This window comes from Leptonychotes weddellii, unplaced genomic scaffold (genome assembly GCF_054177405.1).
Source record: "Leptonychotes weddellii isolate Sample4059 unplaced genomic scaffold, ASM5417740v2 HiC_scaffold_727, whole genome shotgun sequence".
NCBI classification, from domain to species: Eukaryota; Metazoa; Chordata; class Mammalia; order Carnivora; family Phocidae; genus Leptonychotes; species Leptonychotes weddellii.
This window is the reverse complement of record NW_028042463.1, coordinates 1-13,016: the sequence shown is the minus strand read 5'-3', so window position 1 is coordinate 13,016 and position 13,016 is coordinate 1. Positions and strand designations below refer to the sequence as shown.

The following is a 13,016-nucleotide window of genomic DNA, read 5'->3' as shown; positions in this document are numbered from 1 at the left end:
ATAAAAGTAGTTCTATTTTTTTGATTTAGTACAGCGGGAGCATTCATTACTTTTGCCTAGTGTGTAGAAGAGATGTGGGTCCAGTAGAGTGCGCTATTGACTTTCGATAAAGTGTTGATGTTGGGCAAACCTTGGGGTTTTTCTCCCTTTTCTTCCTCTTACATGCCCCTGTCTTTCTTTCTTTTCTTTGTCTTTCTCTCTCTCTCATCCCCTTTCTTCCTCTCCCTCCCATCAATATTTAAGATGTTCTCTAGGATTTCAAGAGAAAATGATGAGTTTTCTCTGAAATTATTTTATAAGTCATTTTCTCATAGTTTAATTTACTTTCATTTAATATTACTGCTTGTATAGTGATATGATGCTTACTATGTGCCAGAAACTCTTCTAAACATTCTAGAAACATTAATTCATCTGGTAGATACAGGTTCTTATGAGTTAACACCTATTCCAAGTTCTTTTAACTTTTCTGTGGATTTGACAGTTTTCCAAATAAAATGAAAGAATTTAACTCAATCCTATTACAGCCCTTTGAGAAAGGTATTAATATTTTCCCCAACGATATATGTGGAAATTGAGGCACAAGAATTTAAGTGGCTTGTTCGTGTGACAAAACTGATAAGTAGAGGCTAGTTTAAAACCCAGGCAGTCTGGCTCTAGAATTGATTCTCTCAACCACCTCACTATTCTGCCTGTGAATAAACTCTTCCAGATAACCTTGGATGAAAGTTCTTTTTTGTACTGTTACAGGCCATATTATATTCAGTACCATATGGATAGTTAAGATTCGTTCCTCTTTTAGTCTTTCTCTCAACACCCTGTTCTTTTCTTTACAATGCTTACCAAAGTTTATAATTATATATTTATTTGTAGGTTTAACTCTTTTGTTTGCCTCCTTGTCAGGCTGTCCATAAGGACAAGTGTTATGTCTCTCTTGTTGCCTTTTTTTTTTTTTTTAAGATTTTATTTATTTGACAGAGAGATAGAGAGCACAAGTAGGCAGAGCGGCAGGCAGAGGGAGAGGGAGAAGCAGGCTCTCCGCTGAGCAGGGAGCCCGATGCAGGGCTTGATCTCAGGATCCCGGGATCATGACCTGAGCCACCCAGGGGCTCCTCTTGTTGCCTTTTTAATAACCAGCATCTGGCACAGGACCTGCACCTAGTAGGTACCGACATATTTGTTTAATAAATGAATGAGAAAATGGCCAAAGTTGAGAAAATGCAGGATTTACTATTGTAGCTTATAACTTTTACTCAGATCCTTATACTAAAGGAGGTGTAACAGTACTGTTAAATAGAGGAGACTTAAAGCAGTTTAAAATTTTTTTTCTTTTGCAGTACATTTTGGAAGTAGTTTTTTATTTGGTGGCACACAGAAATAAAATACCAAACAATGATTTCAGGGGGTAAGAGATAAATTGATGCTTAATATAAACAAAAGATTAGAAACACCTTTTGATTTCTGTAGCCGCTATAGGAATAGGTTGTTGAATAATTTTACCAACTAATTGAAGTATAATTTATTGAAGGCAGCAAAATTTTTGAAGCCTGTTACATGCCAGACACTTAAAAACAATAACCTGTATTTCTTAAACGGTTAATAATGATATGATAGCTTTTTAGAATATATACTTGTGCCAGGCAATTTATATGTTCTCTTATTTAATCCTTGTATCAGCACTGTGAAGAAAATTGAGTAGACTTTAGACTCATTTTACAAGTCAGAAAATTGAAGCCCAAAGATACTAGATTATTTGACTATGATCATACTACAAGTAAATGGTGGAACCACGATTTGAGCCTAGCTCTAAAATTGAGTGCATATAGATTCATGGATTATAAATGGGGAGAAAGGAGAGAAAGGAATGGCTGGGAAACTTTTTTTTTTTCTTGTTGGCTGGTGAGGAAAAAACCAAATCACTATGCTAGAGAAAATAGATTTTATTATTCAGTATGTCTGGCATTAAATAACTACTTTTATTTATTTTATTTTACTTATTTTTTTAATATCTACTTTTAAACAGTTAATGTGTAGTTGGGGAAAGATTAAATTATCTTAAACATTTTGTGTATTTTATCTACTAAAGAATTTTAAACTAAAACTTAAAAATTATGAGTAATACACATTGTTTGAAAAACCTTTAATAGTGTAAAAATGTACAGGGTAAAAATTAAAATATTCTCCCTTAAAACATTATTCCCATCCCCCTTTCTGCTTCCCAGAAGTAAACAAGATGAACACCTCCATGAGAATCTTTCTGGATCCTTTTGTAGAAATTTGCAACAGATATTTTTCATAGTTCAGTATAGTTAAAAAAAATTTTTTTAGGGGTGCCTGGGTGGCTCAGTTGTTAAGCGTCTGCCTTTGGCTCAGGTCATGGTCCCAGGGTCCTGGGATCGAGCCCTGCATCGGGCTCCCTGCTCAGCGGGAAGCCTACTTCTCCCTCTCCCACTCCCCCTGCTTGTGTTCCCTCTCTCACTGTATCTCTCTCTGTCAAATAAATAAAATCTTTAAAAAAAAAAAAAAATTTTTTTTTAAACATTTAACCCTTTTATTTAAAGGATTTATTTTAGTATATGTATGAGTTCAGGCTCTGATTGTATGGCTTTCCAAGTAGATAATCAGTTGTCCCAGTGTCAAAGAATAATTTTTCCTGATTTGAAGTTTTGCTATTTTCATACACTAAATTGTTATATATATTTGGATTGGTTCCTAGACTGTTTATCTTTTTAAATTTTTATTATTTTCAAAGTATATATGTATATAGTCAGAGTCAGAGAATTCTACATGGCTTTGAACAAACATCCGTAGGCCTTTGCCCTAGTTCCATTCTCCAATTCCTATTATCTGAAGTCAATAATTTTTAATCATTTACTTATTTATTTTGGTATTTATTCAGGAGTAACGTATACATATTGCTTTGCTCTTGAATTTTTGGTTTTATTTTTTTATTTTTAGTTTTTTAGATTTTATTTATTTGACAGAGAGAGAGATAGCGAGAGCAGGAAAACAAGCCGGGGGAGTGGGAGAGGGAGAAGCAGGCTTCCCGCCGAGCAGGGAGCCCAGTGTGGAGCTTGATCCCTGGATCCTGGGATCATGACCTGAGCCGAAGGCAGATGCTTAATGACTGAGCCACCCAGGCGCCCTGCCACTCTAGCTTTTTATGCTTAAGTATTTTTTCATCCTTCTATTTTTAACCCATGTGTGTCTTTATATTTAAAATGGATTTCTTATACATAGTTGAATCTTCCTTTTTTTCCCCAATTGGACAACCTCTGCCTTTTAATTGGAATGTTTACATGATTTACATTTAATGTAATTATCAGTATGGTTGCTGTATGTTTTCTCTTTGCCCCATGTGTTTTTTTATTCTCCTTTTCTTTCTTTTCTGCTTTCTTTTTAACTAATTGAACATGTTTTAGGATTCCATCTTTTCTCCACCATTGCTTTCTTAACTATATCTGTTTTGGTGTTACGCTCAGATTTATAATTTACATCTTAAATTTATCAATGTACTTTAAAATTTTTATTTCACATATGATGTATAAGAACCTTCTACCACTATACTTTCATTTCCAACCTCATCTTTTGTGCAACTTTTGTTATATATTTTACTTGAACCACACAGTATTTTATTACTTTTTTCAAATCATCAGTTATATTTTTAAAATATTTATTAATTTGAGAGAGAGAGAGAACATAAGCAGGAGGGGCAGAGGGAGAGGGAGAGAGAATCTCAACCAGACTCCACACTGAGCACTGAGCCTGACATGGGGCTTGATTTTCAACTCTGCGATCACAACCTGAGCTGAAACCAAGAGACGATGTTTAACTGTGCCACCCAGCACCCCCAGTTATATTTTTTAAATTTTAGTATTTTTATTGAGATTTTATTTTTGTAGGGCAGTTTAAGGATCACAGCAAAATTGAAGAGAAAGTACAGAGATTTCCCATATATGCCCTGCCCCTGCCAACATGCATGGCCACCCCATTATCAACATCCCCCACCAGAATGGTGCATTTATTACAGTTAATGAAAGTACATCAGCACATCCTAATCACCTAAAGTCCATAGTTTATTTACAGTTCACTCTTGGTGTTGTATATTAAGTGGGTTTGGACAAGTGTATTCACACATGTATCCGTCATTATGAGGTCATACTGAGTATTTTTACAATCTTTTGTGGTCCACCTATTCATCACTTCCTATCTTCCCTGAAAACTCCTGGCAACCTCTGATCTTTTTCCTGTCTCCATAGTTTGACCTTTCCCAGAATGTTATATATAGTTGGAGTCATATAGTATGTAGCCTTTGGTTTGGCTTCTTCTTAGTAATATGCTTTTAAGGTTCCTCTTTTTTCATGGCTTGAAAGCTCAGTTCTTTTTAGTGCTGAATGATATTCCATTGTCTGGATGTACCACAGTTTGCTTATTCATTCACCTGCTGAAGGATATCTTGGTTGCTTCCAAGTTTTGTATGAATAAAGTGGCTATAAACATCTTTGTGCAGGTTTTGTTTGGACATGTTTTCAGCTCTTCCAGGTAAATACCAGGGAGTATGATGGCTGGATCTTATGGTAAGAGTATGTTTAGCTTTGTAAGAAATTGCCAAATTATCTTCCATTGTGGCTATACCATTTTGTATTTCACCTGCAATAAATGAGAGTACCTGTTGCTCCACATTCTCATCAGCATTTGGTATTGGCAGTGTTCTGGATTTGGCCGTTCTAATTATTTGTGTAGTGGTATCTCATTTTAATTTGCATTTCCCTGATATATGATGTCAAGCATATCTTCATATGCTTATTTTCCATCTGTATATTTTCTTTGGTGAAGTGTCTAATGAGGTCTAAAGGGTTAGGGGCACCTGGGTGACTCAGTCGGTTAAGCATCTGCCTTCTGTCTCAGGTTATAATCTTGGGGTCCTGGGATTTAGCCGCTCATCAGGCTCCCTGCTCAATGAGGAGTCTGCTTCTCCCTCTCCCACTGCCCCTCCCCTCTGCTTGTGCTCTCTCTCTCTCAAATAAATAAATAAAATCTTTAAAAAAAAATAAAAGGTTAAAAAAACTCATTTTTAATTGGGTTGTTTGCCTTTTTCTTAAGTTTTAAGAGTTCTTTGTATATTTTGACTAATAGTTGTTTATCAGATGTATCTTTTGCAAATATTTCTCCTAGTCCAGCTTATCAGTTATTTCTTTAATGGATTGTGCTGTTGGTGTTGTATCTAAAGCCATACCCAAGAGATTGACAGAGGGGATCATAAAACTCTATGTTGTGTACAAGAAGCTCAACTTTAAATATAAAGATACATATAGACTAAGAGTAAATGGATAGAGGAAAATATGCCATGCTAATAACTAATCAAAAGTAAGCAGGAGTAGCTATATTAATATCAGACAAAGGAGACTTTAAAGAAAGGAAAGTTATCAGAGATAAAGAAGGGCATTGCATACTGATAAAGTGGCCAGTTCTCCAAGAAGAAATAATAACATTAAACTATATGAGGCAAAAACTAATAGAATTGCAAGGAGAAATAGTGAATAATAATATAGTTGGAGACCATTCTCTTTGGTAGTCTCTCTGCTCAGTATTTATTTTCTTTTATGTGTATTTTTAAAAAATCTTTTTGTAAAAATGGTATTTATTCATTATAAACAATTCAAGAAACACCAGAGAGTATAAAGAAGCAAGGGAAAAAAAATCAGACTGCCATTATCATAGTCTAGTTGTTAATTAATAATATTTCTTCTGTTACTGTCTTTTCTTTTAAAGATTTTATTCATTTGACAGAGAGAGACACAGTGAGAGAGGGAACACAGCAGGGGGAGGAGAAGCAGGCTTCCCGCAGAGTGGGGAGACCGATTCGGGGCTCGATCCCAGGACCCTGGGATCATGGCCTGAGCCGAAGGCAGACGCTTAACGACTGAGCCACCCAGGTGCTCCAGTACAGGAGGAGAGGGAGAAGCAGGCTTCCCGTGGAGCAGGGAGCCCAATGCGGGACTCGATCCCAGGACCCTGGGATCATGACCTGAGCTGAAGGCAGACGCTTAATGACTGAGCCACCCAGGCGCCCCTGTCTTTTCTTTTTTTTTATAATTTACTATTTTAAATGTTTACAGGGGAAGACATTTCATTCATCAAATTTTTTTCAGCTTTGTCAACTTTTTATTGATTATGGCTTCTGCCACTTAGTTCCTTTTTTTAGGCTATTGATTTCTAACATATTCAGTATTTCTAGGTGATGTTTCGCCAGTCATAATTTTGTCAAATAATTGGTTCTTTTCTTAATTTTTAGTCAGTAGTAAGTTTTATCTTGTGCTGTTTTAGCCAGTGTGAGATTTGTTGTTGTTGTTGATTATTTCTACTAGTAATGATCATTAAGTCTTCATTCTCTGTTAAGAATGAAATGGTGATGTCAGTGTATCCAACTTCTTGATACATAGTTTCAACATTATAGGGAGGAGGTGTGTCTGTAGTGCCAGAAGAAGACAATTTGGTATTTTAATTTTTTAATTTACGTTTTATTTATCTATCCTTGAGAAGTATATATGCTTATGGTATAAAATTGAAGAAGAACAAAAGGGTGTATATTTAAAAAGTCTCCCACACCCGATTTCTCAGCCATTTTGTTTCCCACCCCAGAGGCAATTGTTACTGTTTTTTTATGAATCCTACCAGAATACTAAAATCAAATATATATATAAAATATATATTTTAGTATTCTAAAAGTATATATATTATATTTATGTAGTGTGTGTGTATATATATATTATAAAGGTAAATTACACATAATACTCAGGCACACACGTATACATGTTAACCACTCTTGCAAATAAGTTATGAGTGAGGTTGAGTATCTTTTCAAATACCAAATTATTCCTTTTGTCAGTTAGGTTTTTCGTCTTTTTCTTACTATTTTACAGGGTTCTTCAATATTAAATTAGATCTTTGTGTTTTGAATTGCAAAGATCTTTTTTTTCTTTAGTAGTTATTGGTCTTTTGACTTTTTTATAATGATTTTTATCATGCAGGAAATTTTTATTTTATGTAGTTGAATTTATCAGTCTTTTATGGTCTTTGGGTTTTGGTCACACTTAGAAAGACCTTTCTCACTCAGGTGATTTAAACATTTTTCAAAAAAATGTTGTTATATTTAAATCTGAAGTTTATTCTGGTGAATAGTATGAGATATGAACACAACTTTTTCTTTCCCTTGGATTGCTACCCAGTTATTCCAACATCATTTATTGATAGTTCTTTTCCCTACTAATTTGAAATGTAACTTTTATGACTTTATGATGTTCTAGATTCCTAATGTATCTGATTCTGCTTCTGGACTTTATTTTCTTTTCCATCCCTCCACACTGTTTTGATTATTGTACTCATTAATATTTTATGTGTCTAGTTCCTCCTTATTACCTGTTTATCTATTCTTGTTTATATTTACAGATGTATTTTGGAATTAGACTGTCTAGCTAAAAATAAATTCTTGGTATATTTTATAGAGTATTTGGAAGAGAGTTGTGTTCTTTATGATGTTGTCCTTCTATTTAAGACCATGCTCTGTATCCATTTGCTTTGTTGGTTTTTTTTTTTTTAATTTCCTTCAGTAGTGTTTAAAGTTTTCTTAATTTTTTTTTCAGGTTTAATGAGGTGTAATTGATAAATAAAATTCTAAGATAAAGTATACATCTTGATGATTTGATAAACATACAGGTTGTGAAAGGATTTGCCCCATCTAATTAATACATCCTGTTACTACTTCAATATATTTTTAAGTTGATTCCTGGGGAATTTATCTTTTATTTCTATGTAATTGGGATTTTGTTCTTCAATTACATTTTCTAATTTGTTATGGTTTTATATGAAGATTACTGATTTCTGTCTTTCTTTTTACTGAACTACATTTACTATGTTTTTTTACCAAGCCATATCAATGAATTCTTTTATTTTAATAGTTGCAATAAATTTTCTCAGGTTTTCTAACTATATAATCATATTTTCTGTAAATAGTGATCATTTTATCTCCTTTGCAATTTTATATAATATTTCCAATGTTAAGTGTAAGAGTAGTAGCAGAAGAATCATAATTATTTTCCAGAATAGGACACTTTTGGGAATTAAGGTGGTGGGGGGCATTATTAATAATGAAGCTGAAACAACAGATATAAACTGAGATTGTCCCAGGTACATTGGGAAGTAATGGTCATCATTGTCTTCTTTGAGACATTAATGGGAATGCTTCTAGGGTTTCTTCATTAAGCATGAAAATGGCTTTTAAAAATTATATGTAAGTCATATCTGTAAATATATAAATATGTTAAATTATACAAGTTATATATTTATATGTAAATTATAGATTTAATTATATATTAATTTTACATATAATTTTTGTCATAGTTGAGAAGAATCATTTTATTCAGCATTTTCATCAAAAATGAATATTAAGGGGCACCTGGGTGGCTCAGTGGGTTGGGTGGCTGCCTTCAGCTCAGGTCATGATCCCAGGGTCCTGGAATCGAGCCCTGCATCGGGCTCCCTGCTCAGCGGAGAGCCTGCTTCTCCCTCTCCCTCTGCCTGCCTCTCTGCCTACTTGTACTCTCTCTCTATCTCTCTGTCAAATAAATAAATAAAATCTTAAAAAAAAAATAAATATTAAACTATGGATACGAATACGATTTTTCACATTTTATTTTTTTAATATGTTAACTACATTAATAGATCCTAACACTGAATTATCTTTTGTTCTTGGCTTTTTGGTGTTTTGTGTTTGTGTGTGTGTGTGTGTGTGTGTATACACACGTATAAGAATCCTATTTCCTATTACATTTAGAATTCATTGTTAACGATATTCATGTATCAGTGATCTTGAGCTCTTCATATTTTTGGTTAGAAAAAGTTTATCCAGATTTGCTTTAGGATCAATGTTGTACTTGTTTTATAAAAAGGAATTTGTAGGGGCACTTGGGTGGCTCAGTCAGTTAAATGTCTGCCTTCGGCTCAGGTCATGATTCCAGGGTCCTGGGATTGAGCCCCGTGTCAGGCTCCCTGCTCAGCTCTCTGTTGCTCTCTCTCTCTCTCTCTCTCAAATAAATAAATAAAACCTTAAAAAAAGAAAAAGAATTTGTAAATTTTCCTTACTTTAAAATATTAAGGAAATTTCATACACAAAGCAGAGGACCGTATAATGAACCTCCTTGTGCACATTACTCAGCTTTTATAATTATTAATATTTTGCCATTTACCTCCCCTATTTGTTTTATTTACCCTTTGCCTTTTTTTTTTTTTGAGAGGGATGAGAAGAGGAAAGAGTGAGGAACTGGAACTTTTTTTTTTAAAGTTTTATTTTTAAGTAATCTCTACATCTAACATGGGGCTTGAACTCACAACCCCAAGATCAAAAGTTGCATGCTCCACCAACTGAGCCAGCCAGCCAGGGGCCCCAAAAGGGGCTGCTTTTATTTTATTTTTTTTAATTATTTATTTATTATTTTTTAAAATTTTTTAAATTTAATTTAATTTTTTTAAATTTTATTATGTTATGTTAATCGCCATACATTAATGACATCATTACTTTTTGATGTAGTGTTCCATGATTCATTGTTTGCATATAACACACAGTGCTCCATTCAATACGTCCCTCTTTAATACCCATCACCAGGCTAACCCATCCCCCTACCCCCTTCCCCTCTAGAACCCTCAGTTTGTTTCTGAGTCCATAGTCTCTCATGGTTCGTCTCCCCCTCCAATTTCCCCCCCTTCATTTTTCCCTTCCTACTATCTTCTTTTTTTTTTCCTAAACATATAGTGTATTATTTGTTTCAGAGGTACAGGTCTGTGATTCAACAGTCTTAAACAATTCACAGCGCTCACCATAGCACATGCCCTCCCCAGTGTCTATCACCCAGCCACCCCATCCCTCCCAGCCCCCACCACTCCAGCAACATTATTTTTAAAAATAATCTCTATACCCAATTTGGGGCTGAGGGACTGGAATATTTTAAAGCAACTATTAGACTTTACATATATTTACCCATGCATAATTTAGCATTTATTTCTAACAGCTATTGACTTTTAAAAATATAGCAATGACATTTTAAAGATAATATTACTATGGTTTAGAAAATTAACAGTAATTGTTTGTCTAATACCCAATCTGTTAACAATTGTTTTTGATAGTTTAAAAAATGTTTTAGAATTGGCTTTTTAAAAATCAGAATCTAAACAAGGAAGTTGCATGACATTTCTTTTAAGACAGATGCCATTTATTTGTTGAAAAAAACTGCATCATTTGTCTTGTAGGATTTTTTTATATTCAGGATTTGTTTGAATTTATCCTCATGGTATCATTTAAGATAGTGCTTTATCCCCAGATTTCTAGTAATGGTAGTTAGATTTAGAGGTTGAATTAGATTCAGGTTTGATTTTGCCCTTGTATTTTGTTTTTCAAGACTAACACAAAGTGATATATGCTTACTGTTGCATCCTTCAGGAGACAAATAGTGTCCAATTATTTCTCTCTTTTTTAAAAGATTATTTATTTAGGGAGAGAGAGAGCGCACGCGAGTGTGTGTGTGTAGGAGGAGGGGCAGAAGAAGAGGGAGAGAGAGAGAATTCTCAAGCATACTCCCCACTTAATGCTGAGCCCGAAGTGGGGCTTGATCTCAGGACCCTGAGATCATGACCTGAGCCGAAACCAAGAGTCAGTCACTTAACTGACTGAGTTACCCAGGCATCCCCAATTATCTTTTTTTTTTTTTTTAAAGATTTTATATATTTATTTGAGAGAGAGAATGAGATAGAGAGAGAGAGCATGAGATGGGGGAGGGTCAGAGGGAGAAGCAGACTCCCTGCCGAGCAGGGAGCCCGATGCGGGACTCGATCCTGGGACTCCAGGATCATGACCTGAGCCGAAGGCAGTCGCTTAACCAACTGAGCCACCCAGGCACCCCCCAATTATCTTTCTTTATAATAATGGATCAGGATCATGTTTGCATGTCACTTAATATTCTTCTGCATCACTTTTAATGACTACATTGCATTTTGTTGAGTGGCTGTTCTATAATTTATGTTTATAGTCTGTGGCTGGATATTTAGGTGAGAGTCACTGTCTTTCACTATGCTAGTTATTTAGTGGGTTTTATTATATTGAAGACTCAGAGACTTCTTCAACTTAGGGAAAGTCTCGTGTTATTACTTTGATCATTTCAACTGTCAATCAAGAATAATTTCTTTTGAGGGGCGCCTGGGTGGCTCAGTCGTTAAGTATCTGCCTTCGGCTCAGGTCATGATCCCGGGGTCCTGGGATCGAGCCCCACATCGGGCTCCCTGCTTGGTGGGAGGCCTGCTTCTCCCTCTCCCACTCCCCTGCTTGTGTTCCCTCTCTCGCTGTCTCTATCAAATAATAAATAAATAAATTCTTTAAAAAAAATAAAAAGAATGATTTCTTTTGAAGAAGTAGAAGCCCATTCAAAATAAGGTCAAGCAAGAAATACAGTTGCCCTTATTGGAACTCAAAAGTTTTTAGGTTCTCTTCAGGGCCTCAAGTTTGTCTTCTTTGCCTCTCTTTGCAGAATTCTCTCATTTTTTTTCTCTGTCATATGAATTTACCATGACATCTCAGAATGGAAACCTTGAAGTCTTATGAAATGTTCTTGTCTACTCTCTATAGTTAATCTAAATGACCCAAATACAAGTTCTTGGAAAATGAATCTTACCGGTCTTGCTATGCATGGGAGTATTTTGGGTGTGGTCATGTGTTAATTAGGTCCACCTTTTTAGCAGGGGCTATAGATGATAAACTCTTTTAAGAATATAGGGTTGGGGGGGCGCCTGGGTGGCTCAGTTGGTTAAGCGACTGCCTTCGGCTCAGGTCATGATCCTGGAGTCCCTGGATCGAGTCCCATGTCGGGCTCCCTGCTCAGCAGGGAGTCTGCTTCTCCCTCTGACCCTCCCCCCTCTCATGTGCTCTCTCTCATTCTCTCTCTCAAATAAATAAATAAAATCTTTAAAAAAAAAAAAAAAGAATATAGGGTTGGGGCTCCTCCTCGCCCGTCCTCTCCCGGCCAAAGTCCGGGGGACCAGAGCGAGACGCGGGGACCATGTTCCGACGCAAGCTGACGGCTCTCGACTACCACAACCCGGCTGGCTTCAACTGCAAAGATGAAACAGAATTTAGAAACTTTATTGTTTGGCTTGAAGACCAGAAAGTCAGACACTACAAGATTGAAGACAGAGGTAATTTAAGAAACATCCATAGCAGTGACTAGCCCAAGTTCTTTGAAAAGTATCTCAAAGATGTAAACTGTCCTTTCAAGATTCAAGATCGACAAGAAGCAATTGACTGGCTTCTTGGTTTAGCTGTTAGACTTGAATATGGAGATAATGCTGAAAAATACAAGGACTTGGTACCTGATAATACAAAAAATGCTGACAATGCAGCTAAAAATGCAGAGCCGTTGATCAACTTGGATGTAAATAATCCTGATTTTAAGGCTGGTGTACTGGCTTTGGCTAACCTTCTTCAGATTCAGCATCATGATGATTACCTGGTAATGCTTAAGGCAATTCGCATTTTGGTCCAGGAGCGCCTGACCCAAGATGCAGTTGCTAAAGCAAATCAAACGAAAGAGGGCTTGCCTGTTGCTTTAGACAAACATATTCTTGGTTTTGACACAGGAGATGCAGTTCTTAATGAAGCTGCTCAAATTCTGTGATTGCTGCATATAGAAGAGCTCTGAGAGCTACAGACAAAAATTAATGAAGCCGTAGTAGCTGTTCAGGCAATTATTGCTGATCCAAAGACAGACCACAGACTGGGGAAAGTTGGAAGATGAACATTTTAGGATTTCAGCTTCTCACCTCCTTAGTACCATTGGGAACCATGTACGCTCTGGCATGTGTTTGGAAATCAAATGTCACATTTTCAAGGGAAGAATCCTAGAAAATTGACTCTGTTCTCGAGATTTACCATCATTGCTTTTTCTTTAATAAAGTTCAGGAAAGTGGATTTTTTTTTT

At 35.7% G+C, this 13,016-nt stretch overlaps 1 pseudogene; it reads left to right on the top strand.

Moving 5' to 3' along the window:
- The first annotated feature begins 12,053 nt into the window (after positions 1–12,053).
- On the top strand, positions 12,054–13,006 carry LOC102746718 (tRNA-splicing ligase complex subunit RTRAF pseudogene; annotated as a pseudogene).
- The last annotated feature ends 10 nt before the right edge of the window (positions 13,007–13,016 follow it).